The sequence below is a fragment of the Polypterus senegalus genome, chromosome 2, assembly GCF_016835505.1.
Source record: "Polypterus senegalus isolate Bchr_013 chromosome 2, ASM1683550v1, whole genome shotgun sequence".
NCBI lineage: Eukaryota > Metazoa > Chordata > Cladistia > Polypteriformes > Polypteridae > Polypterus > Polypterus senegalus.
In genome coordinates, this window is record NC_053155.1 from 318,074,728 (window position 1) to 318,087,449 (window position 12,722).

A 12,722-nucleotide genomic window follows, 5' to 3' on the forward strand; every position below is an offset into this window, starting at 1 on the left:
AGGCTTTTATTGACGATGACATGAAGTTTATGCAAAGAGTCAAAATTTGCAGTGTTGGCCTAGTGGAAGAATAATTTTAGGGTAACATAGCATTCATCTGAAAGAAATAGCAAAAAGGCTTAATAAATGTCAGAAACCTGTTCAGGCAGACAAGGAAAGCAGAAAAAGGTCAAGTGAACAACAAAATGAACACAGAAATCTAAGAATTGGTTTCAGAGAAATACTGAGATGGTCAACTAAATAAAGAAAAGTTGATGTAATATACAAAATGAACTGAAGGATGACCAAGAGGTCAGTAGATGTCCTATAAACAAGAATGGCCAGTCTTTATATGCACAGAAATGTCAAGGGCGGTGGCTCATCTTAAAAAGTCTAAGAAGAACCAGAATAGTTATATATATAATACGCTACCATGGCTGTCCGTTTGTCTGTCCAGCATTTTAAATCACCTGTAGTTCACAAACCGTTTGACCGATTGACCTGAAATTATGGTACACATATACTACGTGACGTCTACTATCCGCTTTCGGGATGATGATTGACCTCCAAGTTTATTCCTCTTTTTATTTTTATTTCATTCTATTGTAGAATCAACTCTCGGCAGCGGGCCGATGGGCGACCATGTGGCACATGTGTACGGGCGCTGTTCTCATCCCTACGACCTTCGCCGTCACTTCCCCTACCCCCTTCATATCTTAAATCATTCTTGCGGCAGATTGAAGACTTAAGTTCCAGCTTAAATGAAAAATGAAGGAAAACGTACTAAGTAATTGCAACACAAAAACGGACTTAAAAAGTTTTTAACGTGAAAAGATTCCCGACGAAAGAAGAGAAGAAGCAGGCTGCTAGGGTGGAAGAAAAATGAGTTGCTCAGAAATCAGCAAGTGCATCAACCTCTGAGCAAATGAATGGTAAACGTACAGAGAAAGAAAGCGTATGAAAACTAGAAATGCTCAAGTCAAGTGTATTCACTGCATGTTATTGTTAAAGCAGGGTGCCATTAATGGTATATATATATATATATATATATACAGTGGTGTGAAAAACTATTTGCCCCCTTCCTGATTTCTTATTCTTTTGCATGTTTGTCACACAAAATGTTTCTGATCATCAAACACATTTAACCATTAGTCAAATATAACACAAGTAAATACAAAATGCAGTTTTTAAACGATGGTTTTTATTATTTAGGGAGAAAAAAAAATCCAAACCTACATGGCCCTGTGTGAAAAAGTAATTGCCCCCTGAACCTAATAACTGGTTGGGCCACCCTTAGCAGCAATAACTGCAATCAAGCATTTGCGATAACTTGCAATGAGTCTTTTACGCGCTCTGGAGGAATTTTGGCCCACTCATCTTTGCAGAATTGTTGTAATTCAGCTTTATTTGAGGGTTTTCTAGCATGAACCGCCTTTTTAAGGTCATGCCATAGCATCTCAATTGGATTCAGGTCAGGACTTTGACTAGGCCACTCCAAAGTCTTCATTTTGTTTTTCTTCAGCCATTCAGAGGTGGATTTGCTGGTGTGTTTTGGGTCATTGTCCTGTTGCAGCACCCAAGATCGCTTCAGCTTGAGTTGACGAACAGATGGCCGGACATTCTCCCTCAGGATTTTTTTGGTAGACAGTAGAATTCATGGTTCCATCTATCACAGCAAGCCTTCCAGGTCCTGAAGCAGCAAAACAACCCCAGACCATCACACTACCACCACCATATTTTACTGTTGGTATGATGTTCTTTTTCTGAAATGCTGTGTTCCTTTTACGCCAGATGCACCGGGACATTTGCCTTCCAAAAAGTTCAACTTTTGTCTCATCAGTCCACAAGGTATTTTCTCAAAAGTCTTGGCAATCATTGAAATGTTTCTAAGCAAAATTGAGACGAGCCCTAATGTTCTTTTTGCTTAACAGTGGTTTGCGTCTTGGAAATCTGCCATGCAGGCCGTTTTGCCCAGTCTCTTTCTTATGGTGGAGTCGTGAACACTGACCTTAATTGAGGCAAGTGAGGCCTGCAGTTCTTTAGACGTTGTCCTGGGGTCTTTGTGACCTCTCGGATGAGTCGTCTCTGCGCTCTTGGGGTAATTTTGGTCGGCCGGCCACTCCTGGGAAGGTTCACCACTGTTCCATGTTTTTGCCATTTGTGGATAATGGCTCTCACTGTGGTTCGCTGGAGTCCCAAAGCTTTAGAAATGGCTTTATAACCTTTACCAGACTGATAGATCTCAATTACTTCTGTTCTCATTTGTTCCTGAATTTCTTTGGATCTTGGCATGATGTCTAGCTTTTGAGGTGCTTTTGGTCTACTTCTCTGTGTCAGGCAGCTCCTATTTAAGTGATTTCTTGATTGAAACAGGTGTGGCAGTAATCAGGAAATTGAACTCAGGTGTGATACACCACAGTTAGGCTATTTTTAACAAGGGGCAATTACTTTTTCACACAGGGCCATGTAGGTTTGGATTTTTTTTCTCCCTAAATAATAAAAACCATCATTTAAAAATTGCATTTTGTGTTTACTTGTGTTATATTTGACTAATGGTTAAATGTATTTGATCAGAAACATTTTGTGTGACAGACATGCAAAAGAATAAGAAATCAGGAAGGGGGCAAATAGTTTTTCACACCACTGTATATATATATATATATATATATATATATATATATATATATATATATATATATATATATATATATATATATATATAATAGACTTTTATTTTATATAAACCATTTGGGTGTACCAATGAACCAACCAGAGTAAAATGTATGCATTGATTGACACTGTATGTAAATTCAATAGTTTATAAAATGAACCTCTATCCTTTGTTTTCTCCGACCATACTGATCAGGCTGTAACAGGCTGCTTTTGAAAAATGCTCCCTCTAAGGCATTTGCAGAGGAGTAATTAGGATACAAATGAACAGCATTTCTTCTGCCTGATAACTGATTTGTCCTGTTAGGGGATATTTCTATCTTTAATAAGATGTTAAATTTCTACCACAGCCCTTCTTTCTTTTTCAAGATCTCTGCAATTCACCCTGGCATGCTGGCAATCAACTTCTGGGCCAAATCCTGACAGATGGCAGCCCATTTTTGCATAGTCAATGCTTGAAATTTGTCAGAATTGGTGGGTTTTTGTTTGTTGTGGACTGATCACAAGTTCACAATGGTTCTGGGGAGTTTCCTGGACATGGACCCCAAATTTTGATGTTTTGCTCCCCGAGTCACTTAGTTCTCACTTTTGCCTTATGGCCCGGTGCTCCATCATGTTGGTCACCAAACTCTTCTTGGATGGTTGGCAGAATTTGCTCTCGGGGGATGTTTTGGTCCCATTCTTCATTCATAGCTGTGTTCTTAGGCAAAATAGGGAGTGAGAAGCAACCCCACATGACATGAATGGTCTCAAGATGCTTTAGTGTTGGCCTGAAACAGGACTGATGGTAGCGTCGCTCACCTTTTCTTTTTACTGGATGCCCCCAAACAATCAGAAAGGGGATTCATTTTTGAAAATGACTTGACCCCAGCAGTCCTCAGCAGTCCAATCCCAGAATATCAGTCTGTCCCTGATGGCTTCTTTGCTGCCCTTCTTGACACCCACCAGACCATCCTCAAAAAGACTTTGCCTCCCTCACTCCTGCCTGCTGCCATTCCTGTGCCAGCTTTGCACTGGTGGTGCCCTGAGCCCGAGCCATGAATAAAGAATGAGACCAAAACATCATCCTCTGAAAGCAACTTGTTCCAACCATCCAAGAACAGTTTGGTGACCAACAATAACGGAGCACTAAGTGGCTTAGGAAATAAAACATCAAAATTTAGGGTCCATGTCCAGGAAACTCTCCAGGCCTTAATCCCATTGAGAACTTGCGGTCAATCTCCAAATGGCGGGTGGACAAACATAAACCCACCAATTCTGACAAAGTCCAAGCATTAATTCTGTAAGAATGGGCAGCTCCCATCAGTGAGGATTGGGCCCAGAAGTTGATTGCCAGTCTGCCAGGGTGAATTACAGAGGTCTTGAAAAAGAAAGAAGGGCCAACTGCAAATATGGACTCTTTGCCTAAACTTCATGTCATTGTCAATCAAAGCCTTTGAAACTTATGACAGGCTTGTAATTCTACTTCAGTATACCAGAGAGACATCTGACACAAAGATCTAAAAACACTGAAGCAGCAAACTTTGTGAAAACCAACACTTGGGTCATTCTCAAAACGTTTAGCCACGACTGTAGGCTCTCCAACCTGTAGGGGAAAAAACCTGGAGGTTGGTGGCAAAATTGGCACTCCAGTCACCATAAAAAAAATCTTCCACTGGTTCCATTTCATCTGAACTAGTGTGGTGCTGAGGTGTCACCCGTTGCATGGCTGCACTCGGGTTGGTTTGTCATGTGACAACGCACTGTATCAGTGCCTGCTCCTAACCTCTTTCTCTGTAATGTAATGTCAATTTTAGCCTGAGTTTAACTTCTCATTCTTTCTTCTTGCTGTGTTCTGAAGTTGCCTATAAGCCCTGTGACTTTACAGTCCTTCTCACAGTGTCCATGGCTGCTGAAGTGAGCCGCTACAGGAACATCTCAGTTGCCAGGCTCAATGTGGCACCTGCATAAGTTCATTCTTTGTCCATTTTTTCCCACATAGAGTACAGTGTCGGGACATTTCACACACATGATTAGGTAGACCGCATTCTAAGATCTACAGAAGAATTATGCCCAGGATTGGTTCCCTTTGCCCTGTGTTGGCTGGGATTGGCTCCATTCTAGCAGCGGGTTAGAAAATGCAGTGTGGTACCAGTAAACCCCTGATTCTCTAAAGAATCGCAAATCCAAGAATGGCAATCACTTTCTGTTCCCTCCGATCTTTACTCTCTACTACCTCAAGTTGAAATATATCATCACCATGGTAACTTGTTGGCGTGTACTCTTTACCTCAAGTTGTGTTGTGTTGTTTGGGCACCACCTAATGACTCTGGGAAGCCGCTGGGTTTGACTCTGGGGCGCTGAGGCACGTGTGCTTTCGGCGCCACCTAGTGCCCTGATTGACGGCGGCGGATTCGCATGCTGAAGTGACCATGGCGGCGAATCTCGGCTCGGAGATCTACATTCGTAAAAACGAGGGTTGTATATGCGGTGGTGTGCGTTCGCGTTTGGGAGGTGGTTGTATTGTGCATGGCTTGCTTCTGGCCTCTGGCATCCATGCATATACATAACCTTCATTTAGTAATGTAGATAACTACACAATGTAAGGACACGTTTTGTATCTTTTCTGTAGGCAGGGAGATATGCCATTATCTGTTAGTTCACTTAGGGGCTTCAGACGATTATTTGCTGCAGGTTTGTTGATTTTCTGTATGCCAGGAGTGGTGGTTCTGGGAATACATCTTTCAGCGTTTCATCATTATTTAGTATTGGCTGAAGTTCTTTATCATTATTTAGCATTGGCTGAAGTTCTTTTATAATTTGTTGAAGTGCTTCAAGATGTGAGTTATAGGTGACAAGGGGGATGAAGTTGTCTTTGTTTTTATATTCCAGAAGGTGGTCTCTGTGCATCAGAGGGCTAAATCAAAGGAGAAGTGTGTCCTTGTCCCACACATTACGGAGGGCCCTCTGTGAAGAGCTCAGTCCGCTGCCAGACTCACATTGAGATGCTGTAACTTTACTTTCTTTCTTTATATATTATTTTTGGCTTGTTTTTGCTTTATTTTTGTACTTCGGCAGTCAGCAGGGACTCTAATCTTGAAAGCCATAAATGTGAAGGGTCTTCTATACATAAAATATACGGTTTGCCTGTTTGCATTGCTGGTATCGCAGAATACAGCATGGAAAAAAAAAACGAATTTTGCAACACTTTAATTTCAAATGCCAGGGGCCAATTGGTTAAGCTCTCAGCCGACAACCAGAACCATTCTGAGAAACATAAATGCCAAATGGCGGGATTGTGCATATTGATTTATTTAGAACTCCTTGAGAAATCAAAACCCGGTACCCCATATCTGCTTTAAAAAAAAAAAAAAGCCCTACTGATATTTGTATAACCACACAGCGCCACATTAAAATGACATTACATTTTATTGGCCCGTCCGATGAATTCTTGCTGCAAAATAAAATAAAATTACAAAGAAGGGAAAACCAGAGCATTTGAAAACTGCTTACAGACCCCAAACGTGTTACCACGGGGAGACGTAATTGGTGTATTCAGAACTTCTCATCCTTTCCAGACAAAAGTTGGACGGCAGCACAGAGGCAGCAGCTCGCTGCGAAGGAGCCTTAGATCCACAAAATGACCCCCTTCCGTATTATTCTTGAGGTTTAACCCGGCACAGTCCTATTATTTTGCTTCCCGTCATTTTAGCAGAAGTCGTTTATGCCGATCAGACGCTTACTCCGTTCCGTGGATTTGTGTTTCAATTTGCTAGACAAGCTTTTGGTAACCTTATGAACGCTGAGTTTCCACATGGTGTCGGTGACAGCTGGCCAATGCAATGTGCCGATGCACAACTAAAAATATAAGAAACGGTCAAATCTTTAAATTTACCAGATGGGGGTAATAGGTTTAAAAAGCGTAATAGCACATCATCATTATAAGAAATTCCAGCTGTCATAATAGGGAATTGCCTGTTTGCTTTGTAAAGTACCTCAAGGCGGTGTTCTCCATCAGCTGACCCCAGGCAAGATCTGCCCCTCGAGTACAAAGTCCGCTAGCCCTTGTTGTCGACTAATTAAAAGAAAATCATTTTGGTCCGTCAAATTAAGTAATTTCCTAGACTGGTGTCATGTTTCAGCCAGCATTTTTAACCCTGGTCGTGTTTCTTGTGTGTTTTGTCCATTTAGTTCATTATGTGCGTTATTGTTGGTGTTTATTTGTAACTAGAAAATGCTTTCATGATGGGTTTTGTGGGTGGTTGTGACGATGCGGGTTCTACTCCATGCTCCATACTCGAACCCAACACTGTCTGTAATGAGCTGGACAATGAGGACACCAAACGAAGCAAAAGGGGAAGGTGCAAAGTGCATCAAGTCAAGTCAAGTCAGGGAGCATGCACTGGTACTGCGGACGCCGCACCGATCCGCCTGTCGATCTCACGCTCCATTCTTCCCTCACTAGTGAACAAGACCCCGAGATACTTGAACTCCTCCACTTGGGGCAGGATCTCTCCCCCAACCCTGAGAGGGCACCCTGTTTACGGCTGAGGACCATGCTCTCGGATTCGGAGGTGCTGATTCCCATCCCAGCCGCTTCAACTCGGCTGTGAACCGTTCCAGAGAGAGCTGAAGATCACGGCCTGATGAAGCAAACAGGACAACATCATCTGTAAAAAGCAGTGACCCAATCCTGAGTCCACCAAACCAGAACCCCTTCAACACCCTGGCTGCTCCTAGAAATTCTGTCCACAAAAGTTAGGAACAGAATCGGTGACAAAGGGCAGCCCTGGCGGAGCCCAATTCTCACCGGAAACGGGTTCTACTTCCTGCCGGCAATGCGGACCAAGCTCTGACACCGGTTCTACAGGAACCGATCAGCCCTTATCAGGGGGTCCGGTACCCCATACTCCCTGAGCTCCCTCAACAGGATTCCCCAAGGGACACAGTCGAATGCCTTTTCCAAGTCCACAAAACACATGTAGACTGGTTGGGCAAACTGCCATACACCCTCCAGGACCCTGCCAAGGGTGTAGAGCTGGTCCACTGTTCCGCGACCAGGACGAAAACCACACTGTTCCTCCTGAATCGGAGGTTCGACTATCTGATGGACCCTCCTCTCCAGGACCCCCAAATCGACTTTTCCAGGGAGGCTGAGGAGTGTGATCCCTCTGTAGTTGGAACACACCCTCCGGCTCCCCTTCTTAAAGAGGAATTTTTGAACCTGTCCTCTGTTTTTGACTTTGCCTTGGGATTCTGGATTTGGGACTGTGGTTGAATTCTCAGGCAATTCTTTTTGTGCTCTTAGGAGATTTGTGGACTAAAGAGCCTATTGCTTATATTGTAGAAGATTCTTCTAGGCCTCTTTTCTATCTAGTTGGGGTCTGTAGGGTAATCACCCACTAGAGGGCAATTTTTGAAAGTATTTTTGGAACTTGGGTGCTTTTGGGACTCACAAGTCAACAGCTGGCCAATGAAATACGTCAATTATTCCTCTTTTTCCCTTCAGTGTTAGCAGCCAATTATAATTAGCTACCCAAAACAATTCAATACAATAGGGCTTATTTTGGATGGCATGGTGGTACAGTGGTAGTGCTGTAAGGAAACCAGGATTCGAGTCCTGGGTCCTCCCTGCATAGAATTTGCATGTTCTCCCTGTGCCCGCGTAGGTTTCCTCTTCTTGTGCTGTTATATCCTTTTTGTAGTCTGGAGATCCAAACAACAACAACATTTATTTATATAACACATTTTCATACAAAAAGTAGCTCAGAGTGCTTTGCATACTGAAGAAAAGAAAAATAAAAGACAAGAAATTAAAATAAGACAACATTAATTAACATAGAAAAGGAGTAAGCTCCGATGGCCAGGGTGGACAGAAAAAACAGAAAAAAAAACTCCAGACGACTAGAGGAAAAAAATCAAATCTGCAGGGATTCCAGGCCACGGGACCACCCAGTCCCCTCTGGGCATTCCACCTAACATAAATGAAACAGTCCTCTTTGTAGTTAACTGCACCCAGGACTCCTGATGAGGCCTCACCAGTGTGTTATAAAGCTTGAGCAGGACCTCCTGTGACTTGTACTGCACACATCAAGGCGCTATATAACCTGACATTCTGTTAGCCTTCTTAATAATGTGGTAAGCCAGACAGACACCAGAATGTCCAAAACACACACGTTTATATTAAATAGTCTACCCCACAATGCCTTAATTAGCCACATGCAGTCTCTTTCTCTCTCTTTCTTTCCTTCTGCCGCCTCTAATCCTCTCCCAACAAGCTCTGTCTTCCTCCTCTTGACTCTGGCTCGCCTACTGGAGTGAGGTGGCCCTTTTAATGCAGGTGCTCGGTGACAATCTTCTGGCGGCACTTCCTGCGTGAGCACCTGGCAGCACTCCGGGTGTCCCTCGAATTACTTCCTGCAGCACCACCAAGTGTGGTGGAAGTGTTGCCCTCCAGGGTTCCGTAATCCTCCGGACGCCATTGTTGTCACATTTCACAGAGCATTTAATTTATTTATTTACTTATTTATGTCCTAAAAATTCCTCCATGCTTAGGAACCTCCCATAGATTATGCAATATCATTTAGTAAAACATTTATGATTATTATGTAACTAGGAAATGGCTCTTACACAATATAATGCAATAGAAATATTACAAGTACAGGGCAGAATTCAACAGTAGATGATATTACATAATAGGATTTGGTTATCCTAATCCTTAACCCTAACCCTAACCCTAATTGTATTTTGGTTGATTATTGCAGGTACCCAATAAAAGTCACGAGATGAACAGTGCGGTATATGAGAGTGGAGAAATGGCTTGTAAATGCAGTCATTAAAACAAAATTTTTAATAATTTCTAATCCTCGTCACACCCAATGCAAATCTTAGCATCTTTAACTCTGCCACCTCCAACTCTGTCTCCTTCTTTCTGGTCAGTGCCACCGTCTCCAACCCATATGACATAGCTGGTCTCACTACCGTCCAGTAGACCTTCCCTTTCACTCTTGCTGATATCTGCCTGTCACAAATCACTCCTGACACTCTTCTCCACCCTTTCCACCCTGCCTGCACTCTCTTCTTCACTTCTCTACCACAATCCTCATTACTCTGTATTGTTGATCCTTGTCCACCTTCGCCAACTCTACTCCCCTCATCTTCATCATTCCACAGACCTCCCTCTCATTCACACACATGTATTCTGCCATGGTGGTCCTACTGACCTTCATTCCTCTCCTCTCATATCTCCACCTCTCTAGGGTCTCCTCAGCCTGCTCCCTATTCTCGCTACAGATCACAATGTCACCAGCAAACATTACAGTCCACGGGGACTCCTGTCTAATCTCATCTGTCAACCTGTCCATCACCATTGATCCACCACTGTTACATCCCTGATGTAATCCCACCTCCGACACTCCCACCGCAGACCTCACCACGGTCACACTCCCCTCATACATTTCCTGTACAACTCTTACGTACTTCTCTGCCATTCCCGCCTTCCTCATACAATACCACAGCTCCTCTCGAGTCACCCTGTCATATGCTTTCTGCAGGTCCACAAAGACGCAATGCAACTCCTTCTAGCCTTCTTTAAACTTCTCCATCAACATCCACAGAGCAAACATTGCATCTGTGGTACTCTTTCTTGGCATGAAACCATCCTGCTGCTCACTAATCATCACCTCCCTTCTTAACTGAACTTCTACTACTTTTTCCCATAACTTCATGCTGTGGCTCATCAATTTTATCTCCCTGTAGTTGCTACAGTCCTGCACATCCCCCTTATTCTTCAATATCGGCCCACCAGTACACTTCTTCTCCACTCCTCAGGCATCCTCTCACTTTTCAAGATTCCAATAAACAATCTGGTTGAAAACTCCACTGCCATCTCTTCTAAACACCTCCATGCTTCCACAGGTATGTCGTCTGGAACAACGGCCCTTCCATTCCAAGTACAGATACTCTCAAAAAATACGTATAATAATAAGTATTGTAACAAAGTATTATTACCTTGTTACATTACAACACCGCCTAGAAGTAGGCCGAAGCCGCATTGGATTGATGAGGTAAAAAGGGATATGAGGAAAATGACGGTCGGCGGGCGGCTGATACACTTGACAGAAGATGATGGAGTAGAGGAGTTTGGGGTAAAACAGCCAACCAGGGCTATCCTGGAAGCTGACCATTAAAGCAGAACTGTATGTGTGATTATCGCATTAACTCTAAATGAAGACTTCATATTTTAGTTAGCGTAATTATTCCAGACTACAAAAGTCATTTATTTAAAGATGAATTATATGAAATCATTTTTAAAATTGTCATCTGTAAGACGTTGACGGTTACCTCTAACCAGTCCTAAATGAGAAAGCAGCTGCTGATTCCTGAAGCCTCATCATTTTGGAGGTGACGCTACAATGTGGGGTTGACCACATTTCTTCCATTTGAGCCAAAGGCGGCGAAACACTCAGTCTTAGTCATGCGTTAGATTTATTTTTTTTTAATTAAAAGTCATCATCTTTTAAAATACAAAATAAATTCATGTAACTTTTAGTGGACATAATAACCTTTAATCCTCAGCTCCAGCAGACTGACTGTATTAATTGAATGTAATGCAGCTCCCTCGAGGCCAAAAGAAAATACGTTTCAAACTACTGCTGTAGTAAAACGAAACCTTAAAAATTGGTATTTAAAGCACTAAAATTACACTTGGATGAAAATTCAAACCACGGCCCTTGTAAGAAAAAAAACTGACCAGCATACTTGGATACCCCAACACATCTCGTGGTGTCCAAAGTCAACAAGAAAAAAACGTTTCATCTATCTAGAAATCAGCAAACAGTAAAGCAAGAAGTTGTGGTTTCTCAAAGTTCTGGCAAATAAAAGAGCCAGAGCCATCAACAGATTTATTTACTTAAGTGGAAAAACTTAAACTAGGAAATATAATAGTCATGAATTTGAAATGCTTAATCATAAAGAAGGAACGCTCACCTGAGCCGCTTCCAGAGGGAGCTGAAAATCAGCAGAATGCATGCAACGAGCTTAGAGATTCGTGACATGGAACAAAAATGGCTTTGGTTAAAGAATCTTTCAAATTGAATATGGGCAGTAGCATAAAAGGTCGCAGCAGGTAACAGGGATGTTTAGACTCCATGTCTCCCCCCGGAATAATTTGTATATTATTTGAAATTCTACATTGAGAAATGGTGCACAATAATTCCACAAATAGTCACTTAGCTGATGTCTTCTTTCCAGACTTACAAATAAAGAGTTTACCATGGTGGACAGGTGAATATGCTGAACTTAAGATCACCCATATATGTAAGACCTAACAACTTTTATGGAACACCACAAGAAACAGTCCTGACTGCTTTTCCCTTCATTCTGAGGTTGAAGAGGACACCACAGATGCAATTTCAAGGTTTCCTGTCCATGCTTATCTTAGGATATCCATTATATCCTGGTGTATGGTGGCTTACTTATGCTGAATTAAGATTATCCATACATGCAGAACCCTAAGGACTTCTATGGTATACACAAGGAACAGGCCTGACTCCTTCTTTCTTTATCCTGAGGTGGAAGAGGCCACCTTCGGATGCAATTTCAGGGTCTCCTGCACATGCTTAGCCTAAGGTGTCCAAAATATGCCAAGCTTATGGTGGCCCATTTTTGGTGAACTTAGGGATGCCCATACATGCAGAACCTAAGGACTTCAATGGAGCACCAGAAGGGATAATCCTAACTCATTCTATCCTCACTCTGAGGGGAACAGTCCTGAGTTCTTATTTCTTCACTCTGAGGTGGCAAAGATAAAAATTCAGGGTCTCCTGTACACATGCTGAGGTTATGGTGGTCCATTTATGCTGAACATTGGCCCAATGTTCCTGAAGGGATGTAACCAGACTAGAGAATGCAACAGCATTTGAATTTCCCCTTGGGATTAATAAAGTTTCTATCTATCTATCTATCTATCTATCTATCTATCTATCTATCTATCTATCTATCTATCTATCTATCTATAGTGCCTTTCATGTCTATCTATCTATCTATCTATCTATCTATCTATCTATCTATCTATCTATCTATAGTGCCTTTCA